The following is a 17646-nucleotide window of genomic DNA, read 5'->3' on the forward strand; positions in this document are numbered from 1 at the left end:
TTCCTTGGGATGCACAGCTCGGACTCCTGCCCAGCGCCAAGCCTCCCAGTTCACAGGCTTGGTCTCCCGCCCAGCACTGGACTTCCTGGTTCATGGGCTCAGCCTACTTCCTGGCGCTGTGTCTCCTGAGATGCAGGCTTGGCCTCTCATCCAGCGCCAGGCCTCCTGGTTAGTGAGCTCAGCCTCCCAACTGGCGCTGGGCCTCCCGGGATGCATCCTGGTTCACGGGCTCAACTTCTTGCCCTGGACTGCTCAGCTCCCTCCACCATGCCCAGGTCATTTTTCTTACAAGATATGATGTTAAGAATGCATGGATTTAGGTTGCCTGGGTGCCTAGGTTTACTGTGCCTGGGTGCCTGGGGGCCTAGTGTTTTTGTGCCTGGGTGCCTAGATTTAGGGTGTCTGAGTGCCCTGGTGCCTAGGGTTAGGGTGCCTGTGTGCCTCATTTCCTAGGATTAGCATTGCTAGGTTTTGGGTACCTAGTTTTAGGTCGCCTTGGTGCCAGCATGTAAGGCTGAAGTGGTCTTTCCCCTAATCTCTTCTGGGATATTCTCCCCCAAAATCACTTTTCTTGCGTGGCAGGCACCTCCTTGTTGTCTTGCTTCTAATTCCATCGCTATCCACTCTCTCTCCTGGATTCTAGATCGGATGGCATGGCTGAAAATATCTCCTTAAGTTGTCCCAATCAGATTTTAATCCAAACTCTGGTGTCCAGGGCTTCTCTGAGGAATGATGTTCTGATCGGCAGCCACGATCTCCTTTGCAACCGCGGCCGTCGCCATCTTGCCTTCTTTTAAAATTTTTATTGGTGCATTGTAGTCATACATCTTAATGAGGTACAAGATTATTGAGGTGTACAATGCAGACATCACGCAATTAGTCCTTACCCATTTCCTGCACCATCCTTCCCTCTCCCTCTTTATGTTTGACTTAGTGATTGGCTTTGATATACAATGCACACATGACGTAATTAGTCCTTACCCATTTTCTGCACCATCCCTCCCTCTTCCTCTTTATATTTGACTTAGTGATTGGCTTTGATATGTTTGTTAATATATATCATAAACATTAGAGAATTTTCCTATTCCCACATCCCATCCCCTCAGTTAGGTCACCTTATTTGCTCATCTATACTATCTTCATCTTTGTGCTCATCTACATTTCCTGCTATGACCTATTTTCTCCCTAGCATTTAATGGAGAATATCTGATTTCTTATTTTTTGTGACTTACTAATCTCATGTAGGATACTGTTCTCCAATTTCATCAATTTTTCTATAAATTACATAATTGTGTTTTTCTTTATGGCTGGGTAAAATTCCATTATGTAATATTTTATAGTTCTGAAATCCATTCATCTGTTGATGGACATCTACTTGACTAGTTCCATAGTTTGGCAATAGTGACTTGTGCAGTTATGAACATAAATATGCATGTATTTTTTGGTAGGATTCCACCAAAAAGGAATAGTTCTTCCATTCTTTTGGGTAGATACCCAGAAGTGGTATTGCTGGATCATATGGCAAGTTTGTTCCCATTATTCTGAGGACTCTCCATACAATTTTCCAAAGTGGTCACACTAAATTGCAGTCCCACCAACAATGTATTAGAGTTCCCACTGCTCCACATCCTCTCCAGCCTTTGTTGTTTGTATTTTGAATGACTGTCATTCTATTTGGAGTTAGGTGAAATCTCAGGGTAGTTTTGATTTGCATCTCTCTGATTGATAATGATGGTGAGCATTTTTTCATGCATTTATTGGCCATTTGAATTTCTTCCTTCATGAAGTGTCTATTAAGTTCACTTACCCATTTTTTAATGGGTTATTTGTTTCCTTAGTGCTGAGTTTCTTCTCTTCTCTGTATAGTCTAGATATTAGTTCTCCATTGGAAGAGTAAGGGGCAAAAATTTTCTCCTATTCTGTTGGCTCTCAGTTGAGGTTCTTGATAGTTTCTTTTGCTATACAGAAGCTCTTCAGTATAATGCAATCCCACATATTGATCTGCCTTTTAGTTTCTTATGCCTTTGTGGTTTTGTTGAGAAAGATTTGAGCAGTGCCTATGTGTTGCAGTGTTGGACCTATGGCCTCTTCAAGGAACCTCAAGATCTCTGGTGTAATTTTCAAGGTCATTACTTACAGAAATAGAAAACAGTCCTTAAATTTATATTGAACAACAACAACAACAACAACAACAACAACAGCAACAATTAGAATAGCCAAAGTAGTTCTCAGCAACAAAAACCAAAAACCATATGGGAGGAATTACTATACCAGACTTTAAAATATACTACAAAGCCATAGTAATAAAAATATTATTGTACTGGCACAAAAACAAATATAAAGACCAATGGAGCAGAATAGAAGACTCAGAAACACATCTGCACACTTACAGCTAATTTATTTTTGACAATGGGGCCAAAACATACACTGGAAAAAAGATAACCTATTTAATAAATGGTATTGACAAAACTGGTTAACTATATGCAGAAAAATAGAAATATATTCCACTTTCTCACCCTGCACAAGAATCAATTCAAGATGGATCAAAGACTTGAAAATTAGAGCAGAGATCTTGAGGCTTCTTGAAGAGGGCATAGTTGACATTTTTTAAGGCATATAGAAAATAAATAACATTCTGATTCTGACCTTCTCTGTGTTCATATAAAGTTATTAGTTACTATTAGTAATAGTGTGCTCATGTCACTATCATTACTGTCATTATTATTATTTTCAAAATCAATTGTTCTGTTTAGAATAAGTAACAGCTCTCTCAATACCTAGCCCCTGAATTTATCATTTGAATTCACAATTAATCTTTTTTTAATCAGACCAGATGTTTGTTACTTCTGATATAGGCATCCTAACATTTCTCTTTCTCTCAATACTCTTATTGTCCTTGAAAAATTAAAAAAAATAAAGCTAAATTAAATATCACCACATATATTTTGCCCTTGTTATCTACTGACTATTAATAATGCAATAAGCTATCATTTTATTTTGCGGTTACATTTAAGAGTCTATTTTGGTAGGCCTACCCTCTGTATTTTAGCATCACTGACCCAAATTCTACAGTTTTCTACACCTCTATGATGAATTGTAGTTACCTGAATCTTTTCCCACATTTTTACATGTTTTTATTTACTCCTGAATCTGTTCAAGAGCTCTTTGTACCACATATTGTTTATAAAATATTGCATAATAATCTCTGAAGGTCAATCTGGAAAAATTGAAATAATTATTAAATACTGAAAATTTTCTACCTCTCACAAGATAGTCTCCTTCTTTTTAAAACAACCTTAAGAATCCACCCTTCACTAATCTCTATTTTTCTAAAATAATCCAACAATATTTATCTCATTCATTATAATGTGAAAGAAATTCAAATTAATTTCATCTTTTCAAGTGTTAATAGCTTATGAAGTTAGACTCAGGGAAAGAGTTTGGGAGTGTGGATGATACTCTTCCTCCCACTCAGACTTTTTGGGTGAATAGCAACATTTCCTACATCTAAGGGTTGCTAGCATTTTATTTCAGAAGGATCAAATGTCTCTAGAACAATTTAAAAAAATGAAAGTGAAAATGACTGCTATTTTTCAAATGTGAAGAACTCAGAATTGAATATGTGGTGTAATACAATTTTTAAAAGTTACATAATTTATAATTGCCATTCAATAGACATAATTTATTCTGAAAAAGTATCACAGCAAAATCCATAGTTAAGTTCTTTTTTTATTATTTTTATGCATCTCTCTTCCATGTAGAAAATAAAAAACTTATATTTTTACTTATTTCTCTAGTAAAAATATGAATTGAGGAAAGACTGGTAAAATGTTGAAAAATTATATATAAAATATTTATCAGAAAATAAAATGGTTCACAATAGCTGGAAACTGCCTATTATATTGTAAGTATCTGGATTTACATTTTTCACAATTTGCATATATTCAGGTAAAAATATAAATATAATATGCAAATATAAAGAATATTTTATATTTGTTAAATTTCATGTGTATAACTAGAAATTTGAGATTTTGAGATATGATTTCATCTAAGAAATATTTTATGCTAACCTAAACCAAAGCTCCTTTAGTAAAGTATTCTACAATATACCAGCAAGAACTTTCATTAAGTGGACATTTCTAAAACCTATCATTCAATCTCTTTCTAAACACCCCAGCTAAATAATTCTGTTCTAGAACCCATGAATAATCAACCAACCATAGTCATGCCATCTTAGAAAAGCTGTTACACAGTCTATCCAAGTAAAATACAAAGTCAGTTGTCAATGTAAATCACTTAGCAATATTCTAACTAATTCAAGTCAGATGGAATGAATGAAAAATAAAATGATTGACAAATTAGTTACATTGAGCAGGGCACAGTGGCACAAGCCTGTAATTCTAGTACTCGGGTAGTACTAATCCTGAAGGATTATAAAACCAACACAGCAAGATCATAGGAGCATAGGCCAGGATATGATAATTTAGAAAGATCTTGTTTCAAAATAAAACAGAATTGGAGGTATTTCAAAATAAAAATAAGATTAGGGGTGGAGCTCATAGGTAGAATATCCCGGGTTTAGTCACCGAATAACACACACACACACACACACACACACACACACACACACACACACACACATTGTTTTGAATATATGAAGATATTTTAGGGAGGATGAATACATACACACACACACACACACACACACACACACATATGTTTTTGGTGATACTGGGTTCCTGGAAACCCTTCTACCTCTGGGATACTCTTTCAGACTTATTGATTGTATACTTTTTAAAATTTGGAAACAGGGTCTCTTAAGCCAGCACAGCTGGCTTCAAACCTGAACGATCCTCCTGTTTCTGCCTCCCAAGCATGGGGATTACAAGCATGCACCACCACACCTGGCTTAAATATTTTTTAAAAAGAAACTGAAAATGATCCTAAGTGACATTCCTGAAATAGCAATCTATAAAATTGGCTTCAGATTATCTCTGACTCCAGCCTTCAGTCCTTCATAAACACTCAACAGAAAACATGCTCCTGAGTGGAACCCTCTGGAGAGCTCTCTGAGGCTGCCAGGCTCAACAGTGTCAAATCCATGCTACTGAAAATCATGCTATGAATGACAGAAGGAGATTGTCAAAGATACTGAGATTTACCAACCTCCATGTATTAATAATCTGAAAACCAAATGTTCAAAATAAAAGCAAAGAATGCATGGCAATTCTCTAATGATCTTAATACCTTGTTATTGATATTCCTTGTTTGTTTTGGATTATTTGAATCATAGTAAAGTAATTCAATTTATCTTTGGTCATTCATTGGTATGTAGAATTTTGATAAGATAGAATTTTGATAAGATGGAGTACTTAAGGACAATAAAACTTAAATTAAAATGACTAATTTGTTCATCTCTCCAAGTAGAGACATTTTCCCCAAATAAAGGGAATTAAATTTGCTTATAACACTGATGTTGAACCTCAATATTTGCCTTCTCCTTGGTAGGTAATTGCCACATCACTTCTCTTTCTCTCTTTCTCTCTCTCTCTCTCTCTCTCTCTCTCTCTCTCTCTCTCTCTCTGTTTAATGGTTAGATCACACACAATGGAATTTTAATCAGCCATTAAAAAAACTGAATTACATCATTTTCAGGGAAATGGATGGAACTGGAGGACATTATGTTAAGTGAGATTAGTCAGTCTCAAAAAAGAAGAAATCAGAGGCTCTCCCTAATATATGAAAGCTAAGGAGAAATGGGTCATCGGAGGAACTCTAGATGATAAAGGAAATCCTATAGAGGAGCAAACAAGACAACCTAAATGAGGGAAGGTGAGGGGAGAAGAAGGAAATTCTCTAAAACATGCAAAGTACTTAAACATATTGAAGTCAACCACTAAGCAAAGCAAGGGAGAGAGGGATGGGGAGGGAATGGGGTGGGAATGGGGTAGATATTAAATCGGTGATGTATACATGTATGTACACACAATTTTTTTATCCCAATATGATCTATGAATATAATGCACCAATAAAAAGTTTAAAAAAAAGAAAAATCAATTTGACAGCATGAATTGGACATTGAAGAAATATAGACCCATTTTAAAAGAGCTAACCTAAGAATAATTGTTATAGAAGAGGGGGAAAAAGGTGAAATCAAAGGGATCAACAATCTTTTCAAAGAAGTAACAAAAGAAAAATTTTCAAACATAGAGCAAGAGGTCAACACATAGGTACAGAAACCTTATAGAACCCCCTTTAGAAAAGATCAGAAAAAAGGTTCACCTTACTACATACTAATCAAACTGATGAACATAAAAGCCAAGAAAAGAATCTTAAAGGCAGCACAAACAAAAGACCAAGTGACATTTAAAGGCAAACCAACTAAAATCACTCCAGACTTTTCAAATCAATTTATGAAAACCAAATGGCCTGGAGTAATATATTTCAAACTCTGAAATAAAACAACATGCAGCCAAAAAATGTCCTACCCAATGAAACTATCTGTCAAAATTAACTAGGAAATAAAAATCTTTCATGACAAACAGAAGCAGAAGGAATCTATGTCTTCCTCAGCATTAGAGAAAATACTCAAAAATATTAACTGCATAGAATAAATAAGTAATGCACACCAGAAACATGTAAATAGTAATTTCCACTTAGCAAACAACTAAGCAAAGAAGAACAAACATTATCTCAAATAGAAGATAAATCTCAATATGTTAGAAATTAAAAATCACCTCTCAATAATCATACTGAACATAAATGACCTCAAATCCCCAATCAAAAGAAATACAGTGACAAACTATATTAAAAAATGAATCTATCTATCTGTTGCCTTCAAGAAACACATCTTACAAGTAAAGATAGTCACAAACTAAAGGTAAAGGGCTGAAGCAAAAGTAATCTGTGACAACAAAACTTGAAGACAAGCAGGAGTAGCAACTGTAATATTAGACAAGTTAGACTTCAAGCCCAAGCTTATTAGAAGAGACAAAGATCATTTTTTTTTACTGGTAAAGGGAACAATTCAGCAAGAGGAAATAATAATAGTCAACATTTATGCCCCAAACATAGGTGAAGCTACTTTCATAAAACAAACTCTTTGTGGCATTAAGTCACACATAAATTCCAATACAATAAAACTGGGATACTTCAACACTCCTCTCACACCATTAGACTAATCTTCTAGACAAAAGGTCAGTAAAGATGCTGCAGACCTAATGAACAGCATCAACCAAACATAACTATTAAACACATGTAAAATATTTCACCCAACTACAGAAGACTTAAAACTTTTTCAGCTACTCACAAAATAGATCACATCGTGGGCCACAAAGGAAACATTAATAAATTCAAAAAATGTGACATACTTCCCTGTGTCATTTTGGACCATAATGGAATAAAACTAGAAATAAACTATAAGAAGACCCAGAGAAACCACATAAACATGTGAAGACTGAACACCACACTGATGAAGAAAAATGAGTCATAGAAGAAGTAAGGGATGAAATCAAGAAATTTTTAGAAACAAACAAAAATAGAGATACAACATCTTAAAACCTCTGGGATGCTTTAAAGGCTCAGAGAAAAATCTGCACATTTATAACCAATTGACTTTTGACAAAGGGGCCAAAAACATACACTGGATAAAAGATAGCCTATTCAACAAATGGTGTTGGAAAAACTGGTTAATTATTTGCAGAAAAATGGAAATAAATCCCACTTTCTCACCCTGCACAAGAGTCACTTCAAGATAAATCAAAGATTTGGAAATTAGACCACAGACCTTGATGCTCCTTGAAAAGGGCATAGTTCAACACTGCAACATATAGGTACTCATCAAATCTTTCTCACTCATCAAATCTTTTTCAACAAGAGCCTAAAGGCACAAGAAACTAAAAAGTGAATCAATATGTGGAATTGCATTAAACTTAAGAGCTTCTCTACAGCAAATGATACTATCAAGAACCTCAACTAAGAGCCAACAGAATGGGAGATTTTTGCCACTTACTTCTCTGCTAGAGGACTAATATCTAGACTATACAGATAACTCAAGAAACTTAACACTAAGAAAACAAATATCCCAATCAAAAAATGAGCAAGTGAACTAAATAGACATTCTCCAAGGGTAGAAATTCAAATGGCCAAAAAAAAGCATGAAAAATTTCTTAACATCATTAGTAATCAGAGAGATGCAAGTCAAAACTACCCTGCGATTTCACCTTACTCCAACTAGAATGGCAATCATTCAAAACACAAACAACAACAAATTCTGGCAAGAACATGGAAATATGTGAATACTAATATATTGTAGATGGTATTGCAAATTAGTCAATTATTTGGAAAATAGTATGAAGGACATTCAGAAGAATGGGAACAAACTTACCATATGATCCAGCAATACCATTTCTGGATATCTACCCAAAAGAAAGGAAACCAAACTACCAAACTAATGCATTTGTATCTATATTCATAGCTGCACAATTCACCATTGCCAAACTATGGAACCAGCCAAGATGTCCATTAACAGATGAATGAATTACAAAATTAAGGAATATGTATGCAATGGAATTTTACTCAGCCATAAAGAAAAACACAATTAAGTCATTTATAGAGAAATGTATGGAACTGAAGGACATTATGCTAGGTGAGATTAGTCAGCCACAAAAAAATAAGAAATTGGATGCTCTCTCTAATATGCTTAAGCTAGGAAAAACATGATTCAAGAGGAACTCAAAATGAATAAGGAGGTACTGTAGATACTAACTGAAGGAATGGGAGGAATAAACGGGAAATTCTCTAATGCACATGATGTACTTTAACAAACATATCAATGTTAATCACTAAGCCAAACATGAGAAGAAGGAAGGGTGAGGAATGGGGTGGGAATTGGATAAGGGATAATTGAGTGAAGTGTACATGTATGTCTCCAACATCTTGTATCCCATTAGGATATGTGACTACAATGCACCAATAAAATATTTTTTTAAAAAAATATCTAGTTTTTCCAAAGTTACATCAAGTGTTAAGGAAAAGAAATAATTCCAATGAGTTATTTTTTGTTCAATTTCCTTTAATTCTTTATTTTTATTTCATTTAATTTTATTTACTTATATTTTTACACTTTTATTGGTTTTACGTCATAATGTAGGTCATATTAATAGTTACATATATGCATACAGCACTTGCTGGGCTTCCCATCATATTACCTCCCCACTGACCCTTTTCCCATGCAGGATATTGAAGTTGATTTTTATGTTCTCACATGTAATGATAATGGAAGTGATTCTGTAATTTATTCTTTCTCTCCCTCCACCCCTTGCCCTAGATCACCTATGTAGCTCTACTAGAGTTTCTCCTGCATTATCTGAAGTCCCTCTGTTATCATGATTGTCCCTAGGTTTCACATTAATTGATTGATTAATCTCACTTAACCTGATGTTTTCTAGGTCCATTTTCCTACACATGAAGTACCTTTGTTTCTTTTCTTTTTTTACCAAGTAGAATTCCATGTCTGTATATCTCACAATTTTTAAATTCATTCATCTTTTCATGGACAACTAGGTGAATTCCATAATTTGCCTATTTTGAAGTTTTCTGCTATGCATGTGATTATGCATATACTACTATCATATTCTGATGTAAATTCCTTTGAAAAGATAACAAGGAGTGGTATAGCTGGATTATATAGTAACTTTTGGAAATAGAGCATAACTTATATTTGTATGCACAACACACTCTTATATAGTCAGTGGCTATCTAAAGTCTTCTCCACATTATGTAGAGTAGAAATTCACTGAGGACAGGACTAAGGGTAAGCCTCTCATCAATCTTTCTTTTGACTACTTAAGATTTCCAAAAGCAGTAGATCTTTTTCCTGTGAACTGTGAGAAAGGAACTGCCTCTTATAATACTGCTCTGAAAGTTAGTGAGGAAAGAGATCATCTCTTGGGCCTACTAACTTTGTTTACTCTATTATGTGGAAACTTTAAGACTACTTAAAATAAAATGAACAGGGTTCCTTAATACCTACTGGGACATAACAATGGCCATACTGTTTAAGACCTAGATTATAAAAGCCTCTTGAAGAATTAATAACTTAAGATTCCTTTCTCTCACATGGCCTACATCTGGCCCATATGTGACAAGCATTCCTTTCCCTGCCATTGCCAAGGGGCAGTACTGCCCAAGCAGTTCCCTTCAACAGGAGCCTTTGCTTCATCAAGTGTCACACACAGTTCACAGAGCCCCTTCCTTTCACTTGATGTGATTTCATTAGAAGATTATGGAAAAGATTTCTTAAAGAAAATAAAATTTGTAGATTACATAAAATTTTGGAAACTATTAACAGACATATAAAACTACAAAAACTGAATTAGTGTTAGGTATTAAAATTAAAAAACAAGCAAAAAACTACCTAAGTAATTGAACCACACTATGCTGTATAATTACAATACACTAATAAAAAATGCTACAATAAAAAAGAAAAGGAAATATATCATCATTATTGATAGATATAACATAATTCTAAAAGGAAAGATAAAAGCAATCTATGTATAGCATAGACCAAGCTCTGAATACTTTTGCTTTGCCAAAAATATTGTAAACATGAATATTTATTTAATCAAAACTGTGATATCCTATTTTAGAAGGATGAGCGCTCAAAATTATACACATGTAATTTGGGTGTGATGGCACACGCTTGTAATCCCAGCATTCAGGAGGCTGAGACCGGAGGATCCTGGTTAGCAAGCAGCCTCAGCTACTTACTGAGGCCCTCTGCAACTTAGTGAGACCCTGTTTCAAAATAAAGACTAAAAAATAGGGCAGGTAGTATAGCTCAGAGGTAGAATGCCCCTGGGTTCCATCACCAGATCTTCAAAAAAAAAAAAAAAAAGTATGCACATGTAGAATAGGGCCTAGAAAATTGAAGAAATCTTTAATAAATAAATTCTTTTAATAATAAATCAAGAAATAGAAATACAAGCATGTTATAGAGATACGAAGAGATCATAAAAAATCAACTAATATAGTTGAAAGTGACTACATCTGTGCCACATGAAAAGGGCTATAGAAAGAACACAGGAAATTGCTGTTTTAGTAGATAACCCAATGGAACCATTTCACACTTTACACTACATGCACTATAACTGATTAAAATAAAAAGTAGCTGAGTGTGGTGGTGCATGCTTGTAATCCCAGCATTTGGGAGGCTGAGACCAGAGGATCGTGGTTTGCGGACAGCCTCAGCTACTTAGTGAAGCCCTTTGCAACTTAGTGAGACCCAGTTTCAAAATAAAGAATAAAAAATAGGGCAGGGGGTGTAGTTCAGAGGTCAAATGCCCCTGGATTCCATCCCCAAACCTGCAAAAATTAAAAAAAAAGTAAATTGAAAAATACCATACTACATATATTGAAAACTAAATGCAACTACATTTTTAAATGTAATATCAATTTTTAATAAATTTAATATCAATTTTTTTTCTGAGTTGTTTTAAACTTATTTGAGATTAAGTTCTCATTTTATACATTTACTGGTGCATTGTAGTTTCATATCATAATTCAGTTCAGAGTGATAGTGACATACATGCACACAGCACTTTGTGGGCTTTCCCCTGGCTCCTTTTCCCCTCCTCTTCTCCTTAAATGATACTCAGATTGAGATTGAGAGTCTCACATATGTGCATAATCTCAATGGAAATGTTTCCTTCAATAATTCTCCTTCTCCCCATTGCCACCATCCCATAGACCACTTCCCTGATTCCACTGGGGTTTCATCTCCACTAACTAAATTCTTCTTGTATCCCAATTACTCCATAGCTTTCACATATAAAGAGAAAACATACAATTCTTCACTATCTGTGGCTGGCTAATTTTACTTAACATAATCTCCAGGTTCAACCACTTTCCTGAAAATGACATAATTTTGTTCTTCTTAATTGCTGAGTAAAAGCCCATTGTGTGTATATCCTATAAGTTTGTAATTCATTCATCTGCTGAAAGATACCTAAGTTGGTTCCATAATTTGGCCATTATGGAATGTAGGGATTTAAAAATAGTTATTTATATATTAATATAATATTCTGATTTCAGTCCTTTTTGAAAGATACCCAGAAGTTGCATAGCTGGGTCATATGATGGATCCACTAATAATTTCCTGAGGAAATTCCATCCTGATTTTCATAGTACCTGCACTAATTTGTAATAACACCAACATTGTATATAAATTCTCATAGTCTCACCAATATACAATGTTGGTGAGATTATATCAAATATCAAATATATCATATATATTCTCATATAACAAATAGTCAAAATTTTAGAAATACAAAACTTAAAATATTTATTTTCCAATAAATGAAAAAATATTTTAAAGCTACTAAAACTAAAATGTGAAGTGAAATATTTACTGTAGAAACTATAACCACCTTCAATGGTGGTCATTTTTGCTAGAAAGGCAGAAAATATGTTACAAGGGAATTAGATACATACACAATAAGCCATATATAAATATTAAAAACAATGTACCCACAAGAAAATGTCAATGAAATTTTACCCCTCATTTTATAATTAATGGGATTATGGACAACCATGTAAGATGTCATTCATAATGGAACTAACAGTGACAATACCATTCATCATCAGTTACATTACTTTGTGATGATTCAAAAACTTGATTTGATTTCCTTATGAAAACTTATTTTGGGTATTTTAATTTGTTGTAAAATATATTAACAGATCAAAGTCACAATGAGTTGCTAAGTCAAAATATTTTTATTTTATCACATATTCATTTATATTCCCTGATTTACTTGGACATGGAACTATAAATCTTGACTCAATTGACTACTAATAAACATTTTAATATATAGATGAAAAATAAATGACAGATTGCTGAACACCAAACATCTCAATTTGGTTAGTCTAGATGTAGCCCTAATTAAAAAAAAGAGAGAAAGATGGTACTCTTTGAGCATCTTAACCTTTCATTCTGTTTTCAAATTTTATCAATCAGTTCTGACATTAAAACAGATTGAGAAAAAGATTCAGCTAAAAATGCAGAAAATAGTACAATAATTGTGTTCAAGGTCTTATAGCAGAGCTTACCTTGGCCTACAGCAAATTCTATACCATTCTTAACTCATCACTGGCATGGGATAAACCACATACACAAATGCTATTCCCATTTATAATTCTCTAATCTTAACCCCTCTACTCAGCAATGTCAAAGGTCCCCTTTCAGGTTTGTCTACAATTCATGAACCTAAGCAACAATGAGTTGCATATTATCTTTCAGGTGTTTACAATTTTGAGTAGAAAAAGCAACCAAAATAAGGTATTAGGATATTTCTCCATATAGGCAACATTATTCATTTTAATCAGGCATATAATGTCCATTTCTGATAAAAAAAAATGAGTACATATATTTTTCAACTTTTTCTGTTGACTAACTATCTTACAAAGAGAACTTTTTAGAAATCTTGCATTTCAGATTTATGAGACTTGGTAATTTCTTATGGAAAATGAAACAAGTAGAAAAAGGATAAATGGGGCAGGAATTGATTAAGGGGTAATTGGGTGATGTATGGATGTATGTCTCCACCATCCTGTATCACATTGAGATGTGTGATTACAATGCACTAATAAAAAAATTAAAATTAAAAAATGAAAAAGGATGAGATTAATTCATTGACAACATTGCTTCCAGAACATGCAATTGCAAAGTATGTGCAATTCACCTCAAATGTGATTTACGCTATTTAAAGCAAGGAAAAAGAAGCCCACACACATAAAGTTCAACATAGTTTTTTATAGAATTACCAATCTTCCAATGATCAAGAGAAATTCTAATCTGTAATCTAAACTTTCTTCTGTCTATTTGTTTTTATATTTGTACATTAAAACCTTCATGCAAATATCTCTGACATGCCTCTTAAACTCTATACATACTGTTTTGGCTAACATTTTTTACTGCCATAATTCAAAACAATTGACCACATAACTTAGAGAAAAGAAACTTTATTTGGTTACAAATTTTAGAGATTCCAGAGTTTCAGTCCATGTCAGGCTGAGTTTGTGAATTTTGGGCCATGGCTTCTCAAAGCAGAGAAAGAAAGAGTACAAAGGCTCTACTCTCACATCACAGCAGACTGAAGCCAGAGAGAGAGCAGGGAGAGGAGAAATATAATCTCAAAACCTTCCTTAGGAACCAAACCCTGCTTCCAACATTACTGTCTTCTCTCTCTCTCTCTCTCCCATCTGTGTGTGTGTGAGAGAGAGGGGGGGAGAGAGGGAGAGAGGGAGAGGGAGAGGGAGAGGGAGAGGGAGAGAGAGAGAGAGAGAGAGAGAGAGAGAGAGAGAGAGAGAGAGAGAGACTGATTAAAATGAGCCTTCTAAGATACAAAAAACTAAACTAGCTGGACGTGGTGGTGCACACTTGTAATCCCAGCATTCGGGAGGCTGAGACTGGAGGATCGTGGTTCACGGACAGCCTCAGCTACTTAGTGAGGCCCTACACAACTCAATGAGACCCTGTTTCAAAATAAAGAATAAAAAATAGGACAGGGGGTGTAGCTCGGAGGTAAAATACCTCGGGGTCCACACCCAGACCCACAAAACAAAACAAACAAAAAAACCAAACAAACAAAAAAACCTAAACTATTAACACAAAATATATTCTTTTCTAGAAATGGGAAGTAAAAATATTTAGTTCAAAGTTGTAAATTTTTGCAACATTAATTTCTGTCTTACAGATAATGAACTGAAGCCAGAAGACATTAGGTCACTCACAGAAAGGCATACAAATGTGTGCTGGTGTCCATATCTTAGTGTTTCTCAGCTGTCATTTAGTTCAGCATCCACCTGGTTAGATCAAATTTGCCAATGTCTTTCTGAGCATGGAAGAGCGGATAGAATGATTACATATATGAATTGTGCATACTGTATAATTTGAGGTGCGTTAGAAAGAGTCTATTCTTATTTACCACTGCTTAATTTTTTCTTGTAGGACCATAGGAATGCATTTTATATGAAACTCTATTAAAATGTGAATTAAAATATAGCAGAATGGCATAGATTATTTCAAGTATACCTGATAACAGTAAGGGCTTAAGAAAAGTATCAGTAGATAATAATAATGAGCAATAATAAAAAAGTGAGCAATAATAATAATAAATATGTGACAGTAATAATGATCAATAATAATAAACATAAGCAAAATTTGTAATATTGTCAAAATCAGATTTTGTCTACTCTACACAATTTTAATAGTTGGCTGGCAGAAAATCGTAGTTACTCTTTTTCAAGACCTATGAATGCAGATAAATCTATAATCTTGAGCAAAATAAAAACTACAGAGTTCAGAGTACTGTCAGACCAAATAAAATTGTTTAGAACTTCTGATAGTTATATAAAATCATTTGAATTTAAGAAATTATGTGTGAAGAAATGTAAGCAATTAAAAACTGAGAAAGTTAACATGAAAATTTTCATTCCAGAAAATCCAAAACACCAGTTACTCAGCTGCCAAAGATGTTTCCTCTTTAAAAATAGAGCATCCTAGAAAGAATGAATAGCAAGGAGAAGAGAATGGAAATAGCACCTACTGAGCTCAAACCTGCACACTTGGCCCAGTAAGACCCTGACAATCAGTGGGAGCTGATGACTAGAGATGAAATCTTTTCTCCATCTCAGTTCAGAAAGGAAATTTGACTTCTGTCTGAGATGGGAATGTATCAAAAGGTTATTGGTATTCTTGGCTCAGGTCATGTTATACTCTCTTGAACTTCTCCCAAAAAGAAACAAAAGGAGAGTCTTGTGGAGTTAAAATTAACTGCATCCCCTTGCTGGAAAATATTAATCAATACAATGCTAATTAACAATAACCATGTATTTGGCCAGAGTTTTGTTTGTTTGTTTGTTTGTTTAAGGCATTGTGCTACTTGCTTCACAAAGACTATCTTATTTCATACTCTAAAAAATTTGATAAAATAAGCCGGGCGTGGTGGCGCACGCTTGTAATCCCCATGCTTGGGAGGCTGAGACAGGAGGATCACACAGGTTCAAAGCCAGCCTCAGCTACTTAGTGAGGCTCTCAGCAACTTAGTGAGACCCTGTTTCCAAATAAAATATTAAAAAATAGGTCTGGGAGTATAGCCCGGAAGTAGAAAGCCCCTGGTTTCCACCCCCAGTACCACCAAAAAAAAAATTTGATAAAATAGCCATTGTATTATAGCCAGTGTATTATATTTTATATATGTGAAAAAACAAGAATAAGAAAAATTATATAGCATATCTGAAACAATTCAGATAATAAGCAGGGAACTCTGATTTTAAATTGGCTCTGAGTATAAATCTTCTATTCTTAATAAATACATAAACATTTTGAGTTTTGCTGAAAAGTGTTATGTTGATGGGGATTATTTTGACTACAATTGTTCTAGATAACATTTTTTGGAAAAATATCTTTCACTCTCTTTAAAAATTAATATTTACAAATAAAATGTATCAAAATGAGATTATCTATAAACATCTAGAATACAATGCATATTTTCTATAACTGAATAAAAAAAAACCACAATCTCTTTATTTTGAAACAGTATAAGAAGTTTATACATGAATCTTGTCCTTATAAATAGTACAAAGCCCACACTTGTAGTTAAAATATCCCTAAATATCTAATTCTCAAAGTACTATTTTCTAAACAGAATTATGAATTCTGAAACTTCATCTTGTTTTCTGCTTACTAAAAACATCAGGTCAATATAGATGCTGACATATTCATTAAGCATTCTTCTGATAAAGCATACAACACTAGAATACAGTTAAATAAAAGGGTTCATAGCTTTTTCCATACAAAAAAAAACTCTATAAACATGAATTGTCTGAGCCTATCAGCTTGTAAAGTCATTGTGGTAAAATGTTTATCAGTGGCTAGACAGATGGAGCATGTCTGTGATCCCAGTACTTTAGAGGGTGACACAGGAGGGTGACAGGTTCAAGTACAGCCTCAACAACTTAGCAAGAACCTCAGCAACTCACTGACATCTTGTTTAAAAATAAAAAAGGCTGAGTTTTATCTTGGAGGTAGAATGCTTTTGGGTTTTTTCCCTAGTACCACATACGCATACACAAAATACATTCATCAGTGATGCCAAGGTGGTAACGCATAGCTGTAAAGAAGAGAACACAAAGGCCTCAAATAATTAGATGATGATACACTAATTAGATGGTGAAACACACAAATAATTAGAATGGACACACTATGGTGGTTAGTAAAACTAAAGAAATCTAGGTCTTGATTCCCCAGAAGGAAGAAGGAAAGCTAAGTTGTAGTGGGAAGGTCTCAGCGGCAGGTGAGCAAGATGTGTCATCCTGGCCTATCTGAACCTTAGTGTCCACATCTGTGCAGCAAAGACATAAATACCCTTTACCCCTTAAGGGCTACAAGTCTTTGAAATAATTTGGCAGAAAACAATGTACATTCTACATACATACATGTGATGTTTCATATAAAATCTGAGACACCCCAATCCCTTAATGCCAAGGACCATTAAATTATATGAACCTTATGATATCTCCTAGATCTTTCCCCATTTCTTTTTTTCACTTTGGAACAAAAGAAAATATTTTTTATTGAATAACTAA

The sequence above is a fragment of the Muscardinus avellanarius genome (genome assembly GCF_963383645.1).
Source record: "Muscardinus avellanarius genome assembly, chromosome: 7".
Classification (NCBI taxonomy): Eukaryota; Metazoa; Chordata; class Mammalia; order Rodentia; family Gliridae; genus Muscardinus; species Muscardinus avellanarius.